The following is a 10,587-nucleotide window of genomic DNA, read 5'->3' on the forward strand; positions in this document are numbered from 1 at the left end:
TCAAAGCTCAGAAAGACCCACAGAAAAGGCAAATGGGGTAAAGGGGTGGGCAGAGAGAAATTTAGAGACCAGGGCCCTAAAGTTTGTTTATGGGAAGTTCTCCAGTATGTTTTGCCTGAGTTCTTTTTCTGAGATTCCTTCTCCTGTCCACATCAAGCTCAGGAAAATAGTCGATTCCTTTAAAAATCTTCAACTTGAAGGATACCTTTCATTTGTAGTTAGTGTCAAATCTACAGTTAAAGCAAATTCTTACCTAAGGAGCTAGTCTAAATTTTTAAAAGGAAACAACAATTATCTATTACCCCTATAGCTACATAAAAATGAAAATGGAATAAGGAAGAAAGGCTTTCAGAATCTATTTTCTTCATGTGGTGATAGCCTTAGGCTCCAAACCTCATCCTGTAGAGAATCACATGTCTGGCCTTAGTTTTATTCAGCTCAATTCCATGGCCCTAAATCTCATGAAAGGCATGATATAAACTCAAGAAATTAAATTTTTCATGGATTTATGTGGGACTCAGAAAATGCATCCTCATGACCCACAGGGGAGCACAGTGGCTCTCTTTCTGCTGAGGATTGCTATGCATTTTTTCCCCTGAGAGATGCAATAATTGAAGTCATAAGAAATTCAGGTAAGCAGGTGGTATCAGAGAGGCATGGCCAATGACAAGACATCATTCTGAGCAGGGAATAAAGCAAAGGAGATACAGAAGCAGACAGTAGTCAAAGATTCAATCAAGCCAACAGTTAGTATTAAATATATTTATATGAAACAGGACTGTAATTTAAAAACTGTCACTCTGGAGCAGTTATCCTGTCTATGGTACTGGGGCTGGGTGGGTGATTGTCAAGTGTAGGCAGGGTTCTATTTCCATGTGCTTTAGATACAGGGTAGGTTTGGTAGACTGAATAATAGCTCCCAAAGGTGTCTAAGTTCTAATTCATGCAACTGGTGGCTATGCTAATTTATATAGTAAAAGGGACTTAGCAAAAGTTGTTAAATTAAAGATTGTGAGACAGATGATCCCGGGTCATCTGGGTGGGTCCAATGTCATCTTCATAGGAGGGAGGCAGGGGGATCAGAATCAATAGTAGGAGATGTGACAACAGAAACTGGGAAAGGACTGTGAACCATGGAGTGAAGTTTGCCTATAGAAGACCAAAAAAAAAAAAAAAGCCAGCAGTCAGACTCTTTCTTCAGAGCTTCCAGAAGGAACCAGCTCTGTAGACATCTTAAGCCCAGTAAGATTGAAGACTTCCTAACTCTAGAGCGGGGAAAGAATACATGTGTGTTGTTATGAGTAACTGAGTTTACGGTAATTTGTTACAGAAACAATCGGAAACTTATAAGTTATTGAGGAAGATTCAAGAGAATAATTTAAGGATCTAAATTTTTAGTTCTTACATATTAAGTAGAACTAGGCTTAAGAATATGGCATCGATTTGTAATAACATTTCGTAGGTGTATTGTACTCTGGAAATTATTTTCACATGTGTCATCTTTTATAAGTTTATTATAAGACCAGAGGAGGATTCATATAAACTTTCCCAGAAACCAAGTCTTAAGATATTTAGCTAGACTTTCTAAAACTGAACACTAAGGTGAGAATTGGTCCCAGAGTTCAGAATAGGTAGAGCAAGACTTAGAAAAACGTGATTTCTGAGTTGTAAGAGGTTTTTTCCAGTGTTTAGAGTATGGTAGTTTCCGATGGACTTCCAGGTCATATAACTAAAATGTATGCTTTGAGGGGAGCCTGGGTGGCTCAGTTGATTAAGCAGCTAGCTTCAGCTCAGGTCATGATCTCATGGTTTGTGTTCAGGCCCCGTTGGGCTCTGTGCTGACAGCTCAGAGCCTGGAGTCTGCTTTGGATTCTGTGTCTCCCTCTCTCTATGCCCCTTCCCTGCTTGTGCTCTGTCTCTCTCCCTCTCAAAAGTAAAATAAAAACATTAAAGTGTATACTTTAATACACTGGCTTTAACTCAATTTTATCTTCTCAGTCACTAAACTGTGCCAAAAGTAGGGTAGCAAGTTTTCATGTAATGATTAAAAAAAAACCTGGAAAAAATACACCTAAAAGTTTTCATGTTGGGATTAGAATTGGTTTTTCTTTATCATTTATTTTTATACTGCAATTATTTCTCAATGAGCATGTATAATTTTTATAGTCAGAAAACCTAGTATTGGGTGTTATGTACTCATTCAATTATTTTATTTATTTATTTATTTATTTATTTTTGCCTCTTTCTACACTTGAGGTTCTTTTTTTTTAATGTTTTTTATTATTTTTGAGAGACAGAGACAGCGTGAGCAGGGGAGGGTCAGAGAGAGAGGGAGACACAGAATGTGAAGCAGGCTCCAGGCTCTGAGCTAGCTGTCAGCACAGAGCCCAACGCGGGGCTCGAACCCAGGAACCGTGAGATCATGACGTGAGCCGAAGCCGGATGCTTAACCGACTGAGCCGCCCAGGTGCCCCCACTTGAGGTTCTTATTCTTGCTTTAGACAAGGTGTCTTTAAGAATTGGATGAACACTGTGAGCCAGCGGGCATGAAGTCCACTTGCACACCATCATTTTCCTATTAGTATAAATTTAGGGGAATCACAGATAATCCAAAATCCATCCATGAAACTGCTGAGAGTCCTCAGGTCCCACATGAGTCTCCATTATTAGACTTGGTGCTGTGACAGAGAGTTATGCTCGAAATAGCTGAGCGCTGGGTGGACATAGTGTGGTAGGAAAAGCAGAAGTTTTAAGATCTACCTCCTCCACTTCCTCGCAGTGTAAACACAGGACTCATTTAACATGTCAGGGACTTAACTTCCATTTCTATTAAATGGAGATCAGGATACCTACCTACTTCAATACATGGTAAAGCTCTTCACAGATTATACTGCAAATATTATTTAAATGTTTTGTAAATCGAGAGAGACGTAGTCTTAGTTTACACTTAAAGAATTATGACTAAAATCTATAAATGTATCTCTAATTTCCACTCAACCATTATTGTGAAAAACTCAACAGTAAATTTAGAGTGATATAGCCAACTCTTAAGGTGGTAATGAAAACAGTTTTCTAAGAGTCTTGAATTTGATTCTTAGGGTTTGCAAGTCACTTTACTTTGGAAATCACTAAGGCTTCACAGTTATTTTTGTCAGAGTGAGGAACTGAGTTATGTGTTTTGAAACACATGCATATGTGCATATGTGCGTACAGGTATACATTTGTGTGCATAAATGTTTAGCCTGTATATACCAAACACAAAGAACAAAATCAATCTAGAGAAATTAATTGCTATGAAGTGGCCATTCTAGAAATCATTGCCTAGATATTGTTCACCATGTCAAATATAGGTAAGATTATATATATGTGCACACAGAATCTTTGTGTTGAGATTATAAATTTATGTTTATTTCTCAATTGTTTTGGACATTAATATTTTTTCCATTAAGACTTTTGTCGTTAAGAAAAACTAACCAATATATCACTAAAATTAGTGTTATTATCATCTCCCTCTACTGATTTAGAGTAAGGAAAGATATGTCCATATTCACAACTCTGAAATGAATGCTATGCACATTTTGGGCTTAATTTAATATAGAAGGCTGGAAGCCACTGAGAACATTTTTCCAATGTATTAGTCAGATTTAAAAAAATACACTAGATTTGTAAAGCTAAACCATCTGCTAGTATCAATCTGGTATTGCTTCTATAGGAAAGAATGTTCACAAGTTTTTGGTACCAATAGTTTTCACTTTTTCTTTATTGAATCAAAATATTAAGTGACAATAAAATTCCTTCCAGGTTTTTTTTTTAGAAGATGGAAATCTGGTGCTTACTAGAAATAAATGTATCCAGCAAAATACTTCAATAAGATTGTTCTAATTTTAATACAATCAGTTATTTCTTGAAAATTAATTTAAGATACTTTAACACTTTGGTTATTCTATGAATCTAAAATAAAAGTCAATAATACTGTCACAGAAAAAAATATTATTTTGAACTTGAACTTCCATTAGTGGATAGGCATTCACTCAATCTTCATTAACTACCTGAAAATGTGTCCCAAGTGCACTTTTTGATGTTCTTCCAAATGAGTAAAAAAGGAAGAGGGATATCAGGACTGACTATATTACCAGAATTATCTTATACATTTTCAAATAGAACCCATTTATTCAGATAAAAAGGATAAAAACATAAATGCCAATATATCCTTTTTAATTCCACTTTAGCTCATCTCAGATTGGTTTGCAATAATTTATTTGTGGGAAAATGTTCGACCCTCATATTTTATCCTTAATTTAAGAGCTTTAAAATGTTTGAAAGTGATTGACTCACAAAGGAAACCATGTGGCAAAATCGAGTGTGTCATTGACTGTATACAAGTGATCAAATACGTAAATAGGAACTATTTGGAGCACAATTTTCCACCCTCCCTATCCCTCCAAATCAGACACACTGAGAAAAAAAGAAATTACAAAAAGAAGAACAACAATAAAACCAAAGATGTTTTAGACTACAGGTGATCTGAAGCACAACCAGAAGATGTGTAATGTCTAAGCAAAATATGGAGTACAACAGGGCTATAAAAGTATTATTCTCATTTATAGAGTTATATGGTGCCATTATACCATATTTCATTGATTATAAAATGCAACTATACTATATGTATAAATGTCTCTGAAATTGGTATATATATTATCATCTATGGCATGATATAGTTTAGTAAAGCTTTTTCTTTTATTGTCATATCTAAAATAATAATGCATCCTAAAATCAATGGTTTTATAGATTTGATGGATTTGGTTACATTGGAATAGTGGCTGTGGCAATGGCAGAAATGAAAAAACACAAAAATTGTTACTTTGTGGAAAATAGCATCTAATATAGATATCAATGTCACAAAATATATTCTTTGGCCTTTTTTGTTTCCCTTGGGTTGAAACAAACACAAAAATTACCTTTTTTTAAGTAAACTATACAAAAAATTACCTATTTGGAACATAAGTAGTCTATGCAACAAAGTAACCTAGAACTTAGCAAAAACTCAGAAGTCAAGGGTGAAAAAAAACCACCATTGATAATGAAATTAATATTGATAAGGCTAATTTTCTTGTTTATATACTTTTCTCCATTAGAATTCATTTACTTTTATATTTACAGATACTTCTGATAAATACATCCATAAATGTTTCTAATTTACAATGGATTAGATGTATCAAGTTTGAAAAGGAGCATATTGTCAATTGGCAATGTGAAAGTGAGGAAGAAAATAGGATATGAGGGGCTATGTCACAAAGATCAGTAGCACATTCTTATTTCTGGCTGAGTAATATTCCATTGTGTGTGTGTACCACATCTTCTTTATCTGTTCCTCGATGGTTGGGCCCTTGGTTTTTTCCCATAATTATCTATTGTAAATAATTCTGCAGTAAAAATAGGAGTGTATATACCTTTTCAAATTAGTGAGTTTGTCATTTGGGACAACATAGCTGTGTCTACAGGGTATTATGGTAACAGAGAAAAATCAGTCAGAGAAAGACAAACACCATATGATTTCACTCTGATGTGGAATTTAAGAAACAAAACAAAGAAAAAAAAGACACAAAAAAACCCAAACTCTTATACATAGGAAACAAACATGGATGCCAGAAAGGAGGTAGGTGGAGGGATAAGTGAAACAGATGAAGGGGATTAAGAGTATACTTACTAAGATTTAAAGAATGGTTAAATCACTATATTGTACACCTGAATGATAATATAACACTGTATGTTAGTAATACTGGAATTTAAAAAAAACAAGATCAATAGAACAGTTCTCTCCAGTTCAAGTAGAATCAGTCTCATATCTTTCAGTAAGGCACAAGAGTATACCTGTTAGAATTTAGAATTTAAAGTACATGTCATCAGAGATTGAGTCTAAGTCATCAGGCAAAGGCTAAAGTACTGCACTTTTTATGGTGTTGAGATTATGTGTAATCCAAAAAGAATTTTAGATACCGTGGTGCTTAAAGATATCAAATACCACAGGGGAATTCATCCATAACAGCCTAGATAAGCATGATTTCCTGTTCCTCTCAATTGGCAATACCTATCTTTCTATGTATCTAACACCTTACTTCTTTCAATAAACAAATATTTATTGGGTGCCTACTCTGTCTGGTACCATCTTAAGTGCTAGATAATGTGGTGGTAGAAAAATGAAATAAAATATGTTCCCTCAAATATTTCAAAGTAGCAAGACAATCCAGAAAAATAAGGAATTATATAGAATTTTAAAAAGTTATAAGTGTTATGTAGAGCCATAAAAAAGAGAAAGACGAAGAGATGGTCTATGCTGAGGGGTTGCGATTTTAGATAGACTTTTAAGAGAAGAGCTCACATGAGAATATATTATGTGAGCAAAGGATTGAGGGAGTTGAAAAAGTCAGATAGAAGAAAAAGTACAAAAGCCCTGCTGTAGGAGAAGAGCATGCCATGTGGTCTGAGGAACAGCAACTGGTGAATGAAGAAAGAGAAGTAGAAATTATATCGGAGAACAAATGAAGGCAGGTATGGAAACAAGTCATATGGGATATTGTAGACACCATGAAGTCTCTGGTTTCTATTGAGGTGTAAGATTTTGAACAATGATGTGATAAAATTTTATTTATATTTTCAGCACTTAGGCCAGTGTTGAGGGCATATCAAAGGGGAGCAAAAGTGGATCCAAGGAGACCAGTGAGTTGCTTTTTATAATAGTCCAAAAGATGATGGTGGCAGGTAGTAGTGGAGATAGTGGTAGAAAAGGACAAGTGATAACATTTTTGGTATATTTTGAAAACATACTGAGTAGGTTTTTCTGAGCAATGACATATGGCATATGAAAGAAAGAAATGAGATTGGTATGATGCCAAAATTTTTGATTTGTGGAACAAGAAGAGTGGAGTTGTCATTCCACAGGTAGGGAAGATTGGAGAACAAGTTTGAGAAGGAAGAATAAGAGTTTGATCTTGACCTAGTTATAAGTGTGAGACATCTGTGAGATATCTTATTAAAGATGGGAAAAATGAAGAATGGAGTGATGAAGAGTTATTACCAATAGCTACGTTGGCTTTCCAACGTGACAGGCATGCTATAAGTGTCCTATATAATGTTGCCACTGAAATCTCATAATAATCTTATTGTATTATTATGACTGAAGAGGGAAGTGACACTTAGAGACTTAAATGACACACAGTCAAGCCTGTTTGCCTTACTCCAGCTGTGATTTTAGCAACTGTTTTATATTATATTCTAGGTAGAGGGAACAATGTATGCAAAGTAGAAAGGTCAAAGGGGGCATGAGATCTTCAGGAGACCTCCAATCATGGGAAGATATTTGAATAATTACCTTCTAATGAATGAATGCTTCATAATTCTTTACGGTTTTAGAATTGTACATTCTTTGCATTCATTTGCTAACTTGGATCTCACAAGAGTTTAAAAGATTCTATTACCATTTCAATTTTTGAGATGAAGAAACTGAGGCTGAGAGAGACTAAGGCAACCTACTGGAGGTCATTATACAGCCAGAAAGTAGCAGAGTTAGGAAATGAACCAAGACTGTGTGAAATCAGAATTCAGACTCCTGACAGCCTGGCCAGAAGCCACTCTATTTAGGCAGTATTTTATTGTTTGTTTTACAAAGTCAAAGGTGAAATTAAGAACTCTGAGTGGGGAGGGGTTCTCATGTATGAGAAGTCATTTTCTGAATTACAGCTAGGTATGAATTTGTATTCACTCACTCTGAAAGGATTTTCACCCTAGTTTTGCACACACTTTCATCACAGCTGAAAACAGCAGATGGCTCTCTTGCGTTTTCTTTCCCTTACCTCCTCCATCTGTAAACAACTAAACAGCGTTTTGGAGAGGTAAAAGAAAAACACAGGGATTCAACTAAAGGACCTTGATTATCCCAATGTTGCCTCCACCCCAAATTTCCTTAAAACAGGAAACCACACACCCAAAAGGCTTGTGAAATTCACCGTCAGCATACAGGCCCTGAGTCAGAGGACTCCGCGGTCCCCGCGCTGCGCCAGGGCGGAAAGCATCAAGGAAAGAAAGAGTATTTCTCTCGTTATCAAAGAGCTGAAAGGCTTGATGCTACGAGGAGTGTTATTAATATTAGTGGATGCTGTGAGAATTAATTTCCTTTCCACCTTGCGGGGGGGGGGGGGGGGGGGGGGGGGGAAGGCAGAAATGCTGCTTTTAAGAGAGGAGAGTACCAGAGACTCTAATTGCCAGCCGGCGCTCCACACTCCAGGGAACTTGCTTTTGCTGGGAGAGCTACCCCGGGGGCAGGATCCCTGTCCTCGGTGCTGAATCCCAACCTTATCTGGAGGGTACTGAGCAATGAAAGGAGGGGTCTGAAGGAGACAAAAACCAAACCTCCCAATTACCCAAGACTGCGCTGTAAGAAAATGCCTGGAAAGGAAATCATTAATACAGCTATAATAACAAGCTTAATCTTAATCTGTTCAAATTAATATAGTAGGCACATGTCATAAGATTAAAAAAAACTTGCAAGGCAAACAAATTATGTTGATTGGGGTAGTTGGACTAGATTTAGGAAATCACTGTAGTTAATATTTTGATTCTTTGAAAAACTCACCACTTGATTTCGATAAATATGTTTGTTTTCATTATAAAGTCATTCAGAAATTCCAATCTATAATATCTGAAATGTCCAAATGACCTTTCTTCAATAATGCAAGGCAGAAGTAGCTACTTTTATGTTCATTGTGATTTATTTCAGTGAATTTTGAAAAAGACACACTTGAATGGCAAGACTGGCCCTTCCTTTTTTGGCAGGAACATAGCAACACAACATAAATGCAAACTTCGTGAAAATATAAGAACAAAGACATTAAAACAGAAAATAAAGTGCTAGAGACAGAGCAAAAGAGTTAAACACCCTTTTTCTTCACTTTTACTATCTCATGGGTTATTGGGGATTACAATGACAATTTCTGGCAAAATTGCTTCTGCTATTCCTTTTAATAATTGTTTTTATTTTATGGTTATTTTGTGGATATAACACAGCAAGTTTTGAAAATAAGCTTACAGAGTATGTTCTTAAGTGTTAAATATGATATACATCATCCTACAGCCAATAATTATTACATTAGACCCAAAGCTACACACTTCCTTTACATTTTCTTCCACAAAACAAACTTGCTAGTAAATGTGGAGTAAACTCAATGAGTAACAGATGAGAACTAATTGCTGACATGGAGACGTTGTGGATAAGTTCTGTAGAGCAGACTGTAATCGACCCTTGTCTGAGCTTCTCCCACTTGTCTGTCTTTGGAAGTCTTTTAGGACTTCACTGCCTATTCCTGAGACAAAGAGAAAATGTGTCTGGGTTCAGAACTGTTCCCAGGACTGCTTAGAGTGTGTGTCTCTCCTCTCTCCAGCTCTAAAGCGGTCACCACCAAAGTGATTGTTAAAAGTCTCTTGATTACCATATGAATCTTCTTTCCTCCATCCTTCCGCACACTGGATTGTGAGAAGTCTAGTTTTTGCATTTCTTTTCTTTACCTTCCCGTAATGACAAAGCCAAACTGCTTAAGGGGAAGAGGAAAAGGCACTAAACCACAGGAGGAAAATCTACACTTGGCTCTGTCACTCTGAGTGTATCCTAGAAACCACAGATCTGTATTCATCCAAGCTTGAAATGTTTCTCTCTCAACCTTCTTTCCTAGGGTGTCCTCCACTTGCTCTCTGTCTCTTGGACCTTTATGTTTTCAGTTATCCAAGGCAGAAGACTGCCAGGACACAGACAGGAAGTCAAGGGAGGGGGGGAGGGGAAGGCAGCAGCTGTTGTGTTTGAATTTCAGACACAGTTCATATGGCTTTGCTCCCCGACAGCACTTCTCTACCCGGGGACGCCTAAGACTGCAGCTCCAATTGGAGTGTCCCTCAGTCTGGCTGCTTGTTGTTGTCCCTGGAATAGTGTGACACCTTCCGCCACCCTTAATATTTCTGCGGTGACTTCTTCGGTGTACAGTCGGTCAATTATCCTATCCAGCTGCTGTTTCTGCAGCAGCTACGCCGGCTGGCATCTCCTCCGAGTCTAGAGAGCAAATTTGGGAAGGGGGTCTTTCTCTACGTACGACCTTAGCATAGTTTCTCATCTTCCCCACCCTCCTCCTTTCTGCTCGGTGTTAACGGTTTCCAAATGACTACAAGAGGAGAGTCCAGCAAGTTTGGGTGGACTGGAGACGGAGTGGAGGCGCCTCCCTCCGCGGGACACACTCTCCTCCCTCCTTCCTCCCCCTCCTTCCCGGGGTGGAGGGGTTTTGGCGCTGAAAGGATTAGCCGGGAGGGCGGAAACCACCTCGCCTTCCAAACGCAGCCCGGAGTTTCTGGGGACCTGGAGACACGTTCAGATTCAGAAGCCCTGGCCAAGCCGCGGAAGCCTCGCAAGGCTGCGAGTTTCATCTAAGAAAAAGCGCCCCGATATTCCTTCAGCCCCACCTGCTTTGGCTCAGCCTCTCAGCACCCCACCCCCTGGAATCCATCTTAGCTTTCTTTATTATTATTATTATTATTATTATTATTATTATT

At 37.5% G+C, this 10,587-nt stretch overlaps 1 protein-coding gene across 1 annotated transcript in view; it reads left to right on the forward strand.

The window, feature by feature from the left end:
- The window catches only part of FGF14 (fibroblast growth factor 14), a 612,348-nt gene that overhangs the window by 425,297 nt on the left and 176,464 nt on the right, over nucleotides 1-10,587 (forward strand). The gene's annotated exons all lie outside the window — the stretch shown is intronic.

Source organism: Suricata suricatta, chromosome 4 (assembly GCF_006229205.1).
Source record: "Suricata suricatta isolate VVHF042 chromosome 4, meerkat_22Aug2017_6uvM2_HiC, whole genome shotgun sequence".
Lineage (NCBI taxonomy): Eukaryota > Metazoa > Chordata > Mammalia > Carnivora > Herpestidae > Suricata > Suricata suricatta.